Source organism: Dermacentor variabilis, chromosome 1, assembly GCF_050947875.1.
Source record: "Dermacentor variabilis isolate Ectoservices chromosome 1, ASM5094787v1, whole genome shotgun sequence".
In the NCBI taxonomy this organism is placed as follows: Eukaryota; Metazoa; Arthropoda; class Arachnida; order Ixodida; family Ixodidae; genus Dermacentor; species Dermacentor variabilis.
Window position 1 is genome coordinate 267,293,031 of NC_134568.1, and position 13,573 is coordinate 267,306,603.

The following is a 13,573-nucleotide window of genomic DNA, read 5'->3' on the forward strand; positions in this document are numbered from 1 at the left end:
ATGTAATCTAAATGTGTCCCAATGAATACTTTGCCATGCCATCATTTCATATATTGTATGACTCAAACTTTATTACGACCATTTGTATGCTAGTACCTGATCACCAGAATATACAGTGGCATGTTTACTTTAATAACTGCATTTCTGACTGCATATTATTGTGTGTGCACACTGTGCAACATATAGAACTAAGCAGTTAAATATTACAGCAGACTAAATAACCAAACAAGAGCTGGTATAATGTACAGGTGCGGCCACTGATACCAGGAACACGGGGGGCCTGTGGCAGCGCTCTGTAGAGAGCCACTACTGATGCCTCATGAAGTGCTGCTGTGCAGGCGCAGTCAAAGCGATAGGCAGAGTGCCTGGCACGTCGTCTGCTACCAGTTCTCTCCGCCGCTCCCACTCACACTGCTTCGATGTTCGCATTACTATGTTGTCGACGGCAACAAACTTTTGTGACTAAAGCGGGATTCACATGACAGAATGGATTGCAGATCCAGCCAACGGATGAGCATGACCTGGATTAGTGCCACAGAATCATGCCGCACACAAAAAACACTGGAGATGAGGTGCTACAGGCGTTAGTTGCAGCCCAATCGCTTCACGGTCGTCCTTGGACTAAATCGGCACTACATCCCGTCATGTAAATCAAGCAAAAAAGCCAGGTCGTGTATGTAGCTGTATTTTTCTTGATGCAAAGGCGATAAAATGCGCAGCTACACCTGCATTGCCAAGAATAAAGAACAGCTAGAGCACACCAGCCCTTCTCAACGTCAGTGGGTTTATGGCAAATACTGAAAGACACACTGGCACAATTGTAATGATCCCAACTTTTGATATGACCTTGATCTCCATAACACTTTATAAAGAACTGGCGCAATTTTGCGCCACTTCACTTTGTAGCAAGCTGCTGCGCAATGGCTAGAGTATCAGAGGACGAATTCTGCACGACTATTCCCGGTGGTGATGCGACCAAGTATTAAACGCTAGTTGGTGTCGTTCACATGGAACACACAAGCTGCATGTGTCGCTTATGGAATGCCTCGCTGCTCCCTGCTATGCTTGATTATTGCACAATTGTCGTCAAGAGCAATGCAGCAAACCAGAGCTAATCGCATCATGGGCTCGAACCACACAAGCTGAATGCGTCGTCCTACAGGGGTGGTATTCTCAAGCGTTCACTCTTGGGAACATTGAAAGTTCTTCAAGACTTGGCACTGCTCTCGTTGAAGTACATACGGTCGACAGAGCACTTGGTACTTCGTGAAGATAGCGAACTTGGTACAGCGCCAGAAACAATGTTGTCCTAAACACAGACGCATCTGGTGCCGACAGAGTTTCATACTAGTATAACTAGAGGGAAATCTGGCGCTGCGATCGTTCAATCATCATGGGAATGATGGGAAGTAGAGGCTACGGATTGGCATTTTGTTGACTGGCGAACTAGTCTACAAGTATTTTTTGGCAGTTTTAGTTTCACTCGAAGCGCAATTGCTATAACCTGCAGTGGTGGACAGTGCGACTCAAAGCTCTCTACCTTTGTTCCCTTGCTCGAAGTGGCGATAGAGTGGTGGGGCAACGGCTGGGCCGATGCTTGTGTCGCAGTGTAGTGTGGAGGCCCTGACGAGAAAGCGACGGCATCGTAAACATTGAAAGAACGTGTCTGGACTGTTTTGACCTTGGTTTGTTAAATGTGTTAGGTTGGTGCTGTAGTGTTACATGCTTTATGAAACTTCAGAAGAGCAAAAAGAAGGCACTACTGATACAAGACATAGACAGTTGTACTTCTAGTGGCTTGACAATCAAATTTTATTGAGGGCTTCATTATGTATTGCTCGTTTATGTGCTCATTGAAATGCGTGTTTTAGGACTTTGAGAACACAAACTTACTTGTGGTAGGAAAGGTTGCTGCTTCCTGGCTGTAGTCTGCTGTCCCAAAATTGGTAAGTACAGCTACTGGCGGACGCTTCAGAAGCGGTAAGTCAATATAAAATATAAAGAAGCATACTCATAGGAGGCCAGAAGCATCCTAGCTAGCACTGCAGCAGATGTGCTCAAAAGTACTTGAAGACATTCAGCAATCGTGACAGCTGACGCAGCCTTTCGAAAGAGCGAGAGAGTTCGCAAGTGCCTGTCGTCTGTGAAGAAAGTGTCGCGTTCGCAGCGAGCATATGGCAGCGATCAGGCATCGTAGCAGACGACACTTGTAGCATTGCTCTCAAAGGTGCAACACTTTCTCACAATACGAGATTTTTATTTCCATAAGTGCTTGATGAGTGTGTGTGTATATATATATACATACAGACATGCACGGTTGTTATTGCTGTTGTAAAAAATAATTATTCTCTGGCGCTATATCGGGAACAGAATTGCAGAAGAATGCATACCCTGGTGTGCTGTGCTGGCAAACCGTGCTTCAATCTCAAAGTCATACGTTTGTGTAATGTGTTGTATATTATATAAGATACTGTAGAAATAAAATTTGATTTGACAAGATAATATTTGAGTATAGCTTCGTTTACTGCACCAAAAGCAAACGCCGCAAGTCTAAAGATCGAAGTCAATCCGAAGCCTGTACTCTCCATCATTCCCATGTAAGTTGAGGCAGCGCTCAGGAGAGCCCCCGTAGAGACTAGCGCCACATTTCCCTTTAGGGTATTTATCTAGAAACTCTATGGGTGCCAAGTCACGCAAAATCGCACTAAAGTGAAAATATCGACGAAAGTGATCACCCAAGAATACGACCCAGCTCTTATCCCCACAGATGCTGGCAGAGTCTGATGGCTCCTCCGATTGTTGCCCCAGTGAAATTGCCATGATGCTATCCATAGTCCTTGGGAAGGGATTTTTCCCATTTATTTTCTAATGAAGTCAAAGCACGGCTTTTCGAAACCAGCATTATTCTTTACAAAGCAATAACAAAGGTTAAAATGATCCTTAGCAAACAAAAACTTCGTAGAAGTATTATTCACATTCCAAATTCTGTGTGCCTGCATTAAGCATGATAAATCAGCCTGCATACATTTGGCTTTCGCAGCACTTGCATGAATACTCAGAACCGCTAGTGCGCACGATACCAACGCGCACACGGCGAAGGTAGCAAAGGGAAGGTGCCATAGCTGACGGCGCGCCGGGTGCTCCGCCTCACTTTGATTGCACCTGCGCATGGCCTCTGAGGCGGGAGTGATCTCGGAGGCTATGACTTACGCCACAAGATTTCGCGAGGCGGTGGCACTCCGCGTAGCGCTGCTATTTATACTGCCACGGGCTCCCGTGCTCCCACTAGCAGTGGCCACGCCTGTACATATTCCTCTCGCTTGATTCTGTACCGTTTTTATCATCCACCATTCACAATCGGCCAATCAATCCCTCTGATAATGTGGATGGAGCACCGCTCAGGCTACTGACGAAGCACGATAAGAAAAGCACTGGAATAGAATCGATACATTATTCCGGCCCTGGTTGGTAAAAAAACTATATACCTTTTTGGTTTCCTGCCTCTTCCCTAATGTCCTTCAGATAATAAAAAAATGAAAGTCGCAGTTTCGCCCGTAAGGCAAACCATCGATTGCAACAGCAAATTAGTAAACAGCTATACAAAGTAAGAATAGTAGTTTTATCGGCCGTATAAACTTGTAAACATTCGCTAACTAAATTAACAAGCATGGGGTCACGTGCGCACAAGCAAACATGACCACATCTCACTCGATGACTGCGGAAACTAGCTGTCAAAACCCTGAGGTGAGGAAGTGCAACAGCAGGAGGGTGCGAATTGACCTCCATGCTGCCTCCCGCTTCAACGTGAACTAAGCGTCGAAACACAAAGCTTTGAGCCCTCCGCGCACCTAGACTCTGTACTCATCACAGTTTGCTTATAAGATAGCGACCGCGCTATACACAGCAGCTGCAAAAGTAGACACCCCCCCCTACCGGCGCCTTGTATGTGACCGAAGATTGCTTTCAGATAGGGTCTGCACAGCTGTGCCATACGCAGCAGCCGCCAGAGCAGAATGCACCCCCCCCCCCTCTTCCCAGTGTTTTGCGCGCGACGGAAGACTGCGCACTTCCACCCCACTTTCCTCCCTTGTGCGTGCGCGAGATTGAACCGCCATGGTCGGCTCACTCTCGCACGCTTTCACTAGCACATACAGCATAAGGCGCGTGGCGACGGTGTTATTGCCCTTGAACTTTATACGGAACATCACGGCGACAGCAGAAATGCGCCTGGAGTGTCCATACAATTGCTTTTGCAATATAAATGAGCGAGGTGTACAGTGGTGAGGCCTATTTCTTGACTTCACAAGTGTAATATCACCACTAAGCATAAATTGAGCGAACACAAAACTAATGAAACAGCTCAGCCATACTTGGGCACTGCGAGTATGCCTATCACTAGCACATTCTACCACCAGTCAAAGATAGTTGAGGGAGTGAGCGATTGTACATGGGTACCCTACCAACACCTCCTATACAATAGGACTATGCACTTCAAGCCATGGCATTAGACAGAAAGGCCAACAACTCATGCATTTCAGTTAGGGATGTGGGCAATGCCTAGTATGATCATTTCTAAGAGCGGTTTTCAATGGGAGTGTCAGCCTTGCAAGAGGATATCAGAGTCAGAGCATGGGTATCCTCTTATCTATTTGGTGTTCACTCAACTTGTGGGAGCTTTTGAGCATGTAATTTGGGTTAGAAAATGCTTCAACATTACCACAAAGTTCTTGGTGCAAACAGCCTACAAAGCACACTCATGGCACAGAAACCGCTTGAATCCCATGCAGGACACTACAGCAGAGGGCTCCAAGTTAATTTCGACCGCCAGGAGCTGTTTCATACGCACCTAAATATCTGTGCACAGGTGTTTTTGCATTGTCTCCATCAAAGTATGCAGCCATCACATCCAGGTTTCAATCTCTCAACCTCATGCTCAGAAAGAGCACACTATTAACCAAGTCACAATGGTAGGCACACTTGCATGTTGCTTATGTGCAGCATGTATGAGACGACACCGCTTGCACACTGGGCTAAAATTAAATGCATACCCACCACTAATTTTCAACTATAATATTGTACTTAATATTGCACATTAACGGGTGCTGTGCTGCTGGGAGACAAGCTTTCCCTCAAATTGCTGTTTTTTTAGCCTGGTTATTTTTTCACCACACCCTCCATGTCCAAAAAATCCATAAGCAAATGCATACTAGCACTGGAAGTGTTGCAAAATTAGGAGCAACAATGTAGCATTCTGGTACAAAAGTTGATTTGGTACATGTATTGTAAAAGGAAACATGCAACACAGCAAGTAAATTAAGTGTAATGTCAACATTCATTGTTCAAAGTCAAGTGCACATTCAACATTGAAGGTCAGGAAGGTCAATTCACTCTCATGCTTATATGAATTATTCAGTTTTAAACTTTTCCATTACTACATTTGCTGAATGAGCAAGAACTTATATTCATATTGATAGCCTAAATTGTGGCTGCATGGGTTCACAATCAGTTAAAGAAAGTGAACAGCTTGTTACAGAACATGTATGAATCTTATATGCACTACAAAGTTCTAGTGTATTATGATGTCGGCTAAATAACCTTTCAGCGGAGTAAGCCAGACTAAATGTGCATGACCACACCACATTCTTTTTATAAGCTGCAACTTACAAGTTTGTCACAGGCAGCTTCATGTACATCTTGTAATAAGGGGGTTACTATGCTATAAACTTGCCCAACTTGCCGTTCTAGAGATTCATGCAACCAAACGCAACACTATGCCATGAAAGAGATCCAGTCTCTGCACCATGCTACTCAAGGCAAATTAAAGCCCCTGTATTGGCATTGACTCCTGCAGCAGCGTGTCCACCCAATGTAGAAGACAAGGATGATAACAGGAACGTGGGCTTTGGATATTCCCGGCTTCAAGTCAGACCTGACATGTCTGTCAGCTGCTCTTGCCTCACAGGCACCTTTTGAATAAATGTGGCTGCAATCACCTCACTGCCGATCCCCACAGTTTGGTGAGCACAGACTGCGTGGACCACAACAACCTGCAAGCAATTCAGTTAGTCTACAGCTTATTTGCTGCCTTGGTTACAACCATGGCTTCTCACCACAACACAATGCGCCAGACCCCGCTCCTTTCCCTTGCACCACTGCCTCTACCAGCCTTCTACCATAACTTCCCAGTTGGCTGGTTTACTCAGTGCGAGACTATCCTCTATATGAATGTCATTACCTTCCAAGTAGGGCGTTTCCTGCAAGTGAAGCAGGAGATCCCCACTGAACTTTTCAACTAACTCCTGTCATCATCCGCGTCGTCGTCTGCAACCGAACATGCTGCTGCAGCAGGCAGCGCCACTACAACCCCAATAAAAAGTAAGTGAAGCCTTATAAAAGATTTACTTTCTGGTGCAAATATGGTCACCAAAACCTTTGGCAAACCATGACACTGCCGACTAGCAAGTACACAAAGTGAAAGCATGTCACTACATGACAGCGCTGTGCTGTGGACCACAGTGGATCAACAAAGCTATACAGCAAACAATATACAAATTTTACTTTCAAGCAGAACAGTTTTATTCAAAAAGTAACATCTCTGGTGAGAGTGCATGAATATTAACATGATCACACAAGAATGTCACCTGCCATATAGCCATCCTACTTTTATGCACAATGCAACTTGAACAAAATGTCCTCTAGAAATGCTGCACTACGCTAAAACACTTGCACAAATCTGACTCCTCACTGTTCCTTACTCTGTAAAAATGCTCTACTTGCATCACCTATTACAACTGTACAAAGTGATGCACAGAGTATACTATTCTTAACAAATGTGAAAACTACAAAAACACCTGCCAACAGGTTAAAGTAGTCAAAGGCGCACTGCATGTGATTCTCTCAACAGCTAAAAAAAATTTTACTGCACAAATAAAGCTGTACCGCTTGCATAATGGCATCAACAAATAAATTCTAATAAGGCTACCCATAAAACTGTAGAAGATTCTCAGGCAAAAAACCGATACCTTCCATACTGCCTCATACCAGAATTGCTGGGCATTTCAATACTAGTAGACCACACTTTATTTGGTATTCATTACAACACAAATATCCGACTGTACAGACAAGTATAATACATGGTAGAAACGGGGGAAGAAACCACACCATCTCACCTCTCCAAAAAACAGACTTTGCCGTGAAAAATAGTATACTCTCATAATGAAATGATTTATAGTACTAATTGTGCACGCATTTTCATGCTTACTTGGAAGGACATAATAAAACATTTCCTGCAATTCTTTATGTTTCCGTAAAGTGAGGACAAATTCTCTGTGAACAAAGCTCTGGCTAAAGAAAATTAAAAAAAAAAGAAAAAGACTGAACACGCCTTCGAGATAGGGTACTCAGCACCTCCTCTTGAAGATTGCTGCGAAGATACATCAGAGGGAATGTGCTGCAAAAGGCAAAATACTTTAATTACTTAAATATTTGCTGCTTTTTATAAATTTCTGCACACCAGGAAAAAAAATGGCCATGTATTCGTGATCTTAATTACATTGATTCATCAAGTTTAATGTCCCAAAGCAGCACTGGGTCTGTGAGAGCTGCCATAGTGGAAGGCTCTAGATTAAAGGCTTTAAAGGCCAACTGCAACAAAATTTAGAAATGCCTAAAAAAGCAAGTTTAAGAGGAAACTTAGCTCGGGCCTAACTTCAATGCCACCTATTCAAATACATGTAAAACGCAGAAACGCTTTTCTATAATAACCACTGGGCCGATTTTGATTAAATTTGTTTCATTTCAGAGAATGTTAAATTCTAGTGACTGTTGGAAGCGAAATTTTCATTTAGGGTCCGAATTTCTCAAAGGCACTTTCAAAAATTGGTAAGCTTAAAAAAAAATGGAAGCATGAATTTCACAAATCTATAACTCTGCACTAAAAACAGATATTGCATTTCTGTAAACTGCATCTGTTGCAGCATCCAAAACGGACAAATTTGATTCATCAATTTACATCTTACATGAATTTGTTACACTATTTGCAAGGGTTTTGCAAAAGTTCCACTCACATATTAGTGGCCTATTCGAGAGCCATGTATAATACATCAATTTTGTCCGCTTTAAATGTACTATTAGATATAATTTACAGAATTGTAATATCGTTTTTCATTACTGAGTTAGAGTTGTAAACTTCATAGTTTGATTTTGTGAAAATATGAGATTTTCATCAATTTTTAGAAATTTACGGCCTAAATCAAAAATTTGCTACCAACAGTCACTAGATTCTAACTTTTTCTTTTAAATGCAATGAACCTCATCAAATTTAGTGCAGTGGTTGCAGATAAAAACGATTTCTCCTTTTTCATGCACTTAGATAGGATTCCCCAAGCTAAATCTTCTTCTTATGATAGTGCAAGTATGGAGGAGCCTCCGTGCAAAATTTCACATTTGAAATAAAAGTGGAAGCATCATGAAAAGTTTGCAAAAATAGCGAATTTTGATATTGAAACGCACGGCTCCTCAGCATGACTTCTGAAATTAGCCGGTGCCCGCAACAGCCTACGGCAAGCTGAAAGATCTCGAGTGGTACATACTGGGACTTGCATCATGGCTGCTAACCACCAGGTAAATGCGCCATCTGCTTAGATGCTGTTCAGAGGCTGCTAATAGGAAAATCATACAATGCTCTGCCCAGCGACTTTGCCAAGATTGCTTTAGTGGTGTTATACTAATCACCTATAACCAACTTAGCCAAAGTGAAATTTCGTTGCAGTTGCCCTTTAATTTTTAGCCACCTGGGGTTCTTTAATTTGCACCTAAATCTACGTATGCATGAGCGTTTTTGCATTTCGCCCCCATCAACATGTGGCTGCCAAATTTAAACCATACCTGCGACCTCATGCTCAGCACGAGAACCCCACAACTGCAGCATCACTGTGGCAGGTTATCAGTGACCTTCAAACAGCTACAATAAAACTTCATTAATTCAGATTTCATGGGATGGAAAAAAATGACCGAATTAACCGAATGTTGAATTATAGGCGGTATCAAGAAAACAATAAGCAAATGCATACTATGTCAACATGCTTTTATTTACTGAATAAAATAGCAAATCCTGTTTCTATTTTGCACAGAAGCAGTGCAAAGCTGCAATTTTCATCTGATGACTGATAAGCGCTCGCAGCAGTGAAGGCCTCACGACTTCCTTCACAGTGCTGCCAGGGCACACGTCTTTATCCGAGACGCTTTTCACTACCGTGCACAATCCCGATTATTTTTTCACCAGTGTTGCCGGGTCATCACCCATCGCGATGTAGACAGTGCTCATCCTCGACAGCTTCGCACTGAGTAAAAACAGAACTACTGTTTGCCGCAGCCGTTGCGAACGAAACCGCGGCCGCTGTCGACGCGATCATGCATGGTGACCTTGTGGTTCTGAATGTGTGCAGCCGACGCGCGGACCATCGGCAGTGCGCACCGAGTCAAAACGAAACTAATGTTTGCCACAACCGCCGCGGACGAAACTGGGGCCGCTATCGATGCGATCATGTATGGCAACTACACAGCGGTGAAGGCACGTGGCCAATGCAGTGCTAAGCGCGGCGGTAAATGCAAAAAGAAAGACTTTAAAGCCACAAATAGGCATGCAGCGTTCTGGCGTTGCTGTCATTCACATACAATTTCCACTGATGACTACGGCAATGCAAACTCGGCCACTTCGTTTTGGTGGACGCTAACGCAGGGGAGAGTTATTAGTAGAGTTTGCGGAACAGAATAATATGAGGATAATGAATACCTTCTTCCGCAAGCGGGATAGCCGAAAGTGGACGTGGAGGAGCCCGAACGGCGAGACTAGAAATGAAATAGACTTCATACTCTGCGCTAACCCTGGCATCATACAAGATGTGGACGTGCTCGGCAAGGTGCGCTGCAGTGACCACAGGATGGTAAGAACTCGAATTAGCCTAGACCTGAGGAGGGAACGGAAGAAACTGGTACATAAGAAGCCGATCAATGAGTTAGCGGTAAGAGGGAAAATAGAGGAATTCCAGATCAAGCTACAGAACAGGTATTCAGCTTTAACTCAGGAAGAGGACCTTAGTGTTGAAGCAATAAACGACAATCTTGTGGGCATCATTAAGGAGTGTGCAATGGAAGTCGGTGGTAACTCCGTTAGGCAGGATACCAGCAAACTATCGCAGGAGACGAAAGATCTGATCAAGAAACGCCAATGTATGAAAGCATCTAACCCTACAGCTAGAATAGAACTTTCAGAACTTTCATAGTTAATAAACAAGCGTAAGACAGCTGACATAAGGAAGTATAATATGGATAGAATTGAACATGCTCTCAGGAACGGAGGAAGCCTAAAAACAGTGAAGAAGAAACTAGGCAAGAATGAGATGTATGCGCTAAGAGACAAAGCCGGCAATATCATTACTAATATGGATGAGATAGTTCAAGTGGCTGAGGAGTTCTATAGAGATTTATACAGTACCAGTGGCATCCACGACGATAATGGAAGAGAAAATAGTCTAGAGGAATTCGAAATCCCGAAGGTAACGCCGGAAGAAGTAAAGAAAGCCTTAGGAGATATTCAAAGGGGGAAGGCAGCTGGGGAGGATCAGGTAACAGCAGATTTGTTGAAGGATGGTGGACAGATTGTTCTAGAGAAACTGGCCACCCTGTATACGCAATGCCTCATGACCTCGAGCGTACCGGAATCTTGGAAGAACGCTAACATAATCCTAATCCATAAGAAAGGGGATGCCAAAGACTTGAAAAATTATAGACCGATCAGCTTACTGTCCGTTGCCTACAAAGTATTTACTAAGGTAATTGCAAATAGAATCAGGAACACCTTAGACTTCTGTCAACCAAAGGACCAGGCAGGATTCCGTAAAGGCTACTCAACAATAGACCATATTCACACTATCAATCAAGTGATAGAGAAATGTGCAGAATATAACCAACCCTTATATATAGCTTTCATTGATTACGAGAAAGCGTTTGATTCAGTCGAAACCTCAGCAGTCATGGAGGCATTACGGAATCAGGGTGTAGATGAGCCATATGTAAAAATACTGGAAGATATCTATAGCGGCTCCACAGCCACCGTAGTCCTCTATTAAGCAAGCAACAAAATCCCAATAAAGAAAGGCGTCAGGCAGGGAGATACGATATCTCCAATGCTATTCACAGCGTGTTTACAGGAGGTATTCAGAGACCTGAATTGGGAAGAATTGGGGATAAAAGTTGATGGAGAATACCTTAGCAACTTGCGATTCGCTGATGATATTGCCTTGCTTAGTAGCTCAGGGGACCAATTGCAATGCATGCTCACTGACCTGGAGAGGCAAAGCGGAAGAGTGGGTCTAAAAATTAATCTGCAGAAAACTAAAGTAATGCTTAACAGTCTCGGGAGAGAACAGCAATTTACAATAGGCAGCGAGGCACTGGAAGTCGTAAGGGAATACATCTACTTAGGGCAGGTAGTGACGGCGGATCCGGATCATGAGACGGAAATAATCAGAAGAATAAGAATGGGCTGGGGTGCGTTTGGCAGGCATTCCCAAATCATCAACAGCAGGTTGCCATTATCCCTCAAGAGAAAAGTATATAATAGCTGTGTCTTACCAGTACTCACCTACGGGGCAGAAACCTGGAGGCTTACTAAAAGGGTTCTACTCAAATTGAGGACGACACAACGAGCTATGGAAAGAAGAATGATAGGTGTAACGTTAAGGGATAAGAAAAGAGCAGATTGGGTGAGGGAACAAACGCGAGTTAATGACATCTTAGTTGAAATCAAGAAAAAGAAATGGGCATGGGCAGGACATGTAATGAGGAGGGAAGATAACCGATGGTCATTAAGGGTTACGGACTGGATCCCAAGGGAAGGGAAGCGTAGCAGGGGGCGGCAGAAAGTTAGGTGGGCGGATGAGGTTAAGAAGTTTGCAGGGACGGCATGGCCACAATTAGTACATGACCGGGGTTGTTGGAGAAGTATGGGAGAGGCCTTTGCCCTGCAGTGGGCGTAACCAGGCTGATGATGATGATGATGATGATGAACACCATTTTTGCTCGTTTGCGTTGGAAATTTGCATTGTTCCGTGCCTTTTAAGCTCCGAGAGTTGTCCGAATTAACCGATGTGCGCCCAAATACGTCCGAATTAATGAGTTTCATTGCATTAAATAATGCACATGCCTACCGGGACCAGATGACGAGTCCAAATTATCAGATTTTTCGAATTAACGAGGATCAAATTAACAAGGTTTTATTGTAGCAGTACAATGCCTACCAAAGCATGCACAACAGTAGTGGCTGCTAGTCAGTAGTTGAAAAGTGCAGATCATGGTTGATCGATAGAGTATAACATTCCGAGGCATTACGGACTAAGAGATGCCACTGTGGAGGGCTCCAGGTTATTATTGAAAACTTCAAGCTCCTTTATGTGCACCCAAAGGTCGGTACAGGAGCAATTTTGCATTCTGCCCCCTTCGAATGTGGCTACCACACAGGGAACTGAACCCATGACTTCATACTCAGCAGCAGACTGCGATAGCCACCGAGTAACTGCAGTGGGTTGTGCAGACCTTTTTGATTCAATAGATACTGTAGCACTAGGTGAAGTGATCCACACAACACTCTAGATATTATGTGGAGCCTAAAAAAGTCTTTGGGTACACTGTCCAGCTACCTCGCCAATTTCGTCAACAGTAAGTGGCATCAGTACAGGCACTGCGAAATCAGCAACACGAGTTCGCTACTGCAGTCACAAAAATTTTTCATGAGCTTGCAATGCCAGCAGACGCAGAGAATGCAAAACAGTAGCAACTAGGAGAGAACATTTCTGTCACACAGCGCCAAGGCAAATGCAACAGAGCACCCTCATGACACAAGATATTCTTCCCAAAGGCTTACAAGGGCCATACATGGTAGGATGAAGGTGCTGGAATATATGAGGGAAGTCAGCTGAACTGGTTCTAATACCTATACTGCCTACACTGCCACTTCAACTTTCCGAAATATTTTTGTGGAATGGTGTTTTTTGGACAGTTCCACAGAAGTGCCAGTAAAGAAAAAAATATTAAAACTAAATACGGTGTAAATGCACTCTGAAATGTCACCTGGTGTACCTTTTACTGTATTTTCACATCCGAAGATTAATCATATCCAAAAATAGCAACAGCAAGAAACAAAAGAAAGCAAAATCCAGCTTTAACAGGTTGTAGCTTGTAAAATAATACCAGTACATAACAGAACATGAAGCTCATAATTCTGCACTAACTGTTGACTAAGCAATGAGCAGGACAGCCTGCCCTTTTCACCCCACCAAGTTTAACGTATCATTGTTGATACGCTGAATTTGATGCCTAAACACCCTGATGTAAGTGGAGACGAGGACCTCAATTTTTCTACTTTGGGTGTGAACTGAATTCCCCCCCAATTTGACATTCTCATTCAGTTTTTTCCTGGTAATTCTAAATCTGCAATTGGATTTTGGATAGGTGCATATGAACAAGAGATATGAAATTTTTAATATCTAATTTCAGTCTGTTTCTTGCAGGGCCT

General features: G+C 43.5%; 1 protein-coding gene across 1 annotated transcript in view; it reads right to left on the reverse strand.

Moving 5' to 3' along the window:
• Nucleotides 1-6,546: 6,546 nt before the first annotated feature.
• The window catches only part of Vps35 (Vacuolar protein sorting 35), a 70,391-nt gene continuing 63,364 nt past the window's right edge, over nucleotides 6,547-13,573 (reverse strand). The window contains exon 17 of the mRNA XM_075675190.1: nucleotides 6,547-7,450. The gene's annotated coding sequence lies outside the window, so the exon portion shown is untranslated. The remainder of the gene's footprint in view (nucleotides 7,451-13,573) is intronic.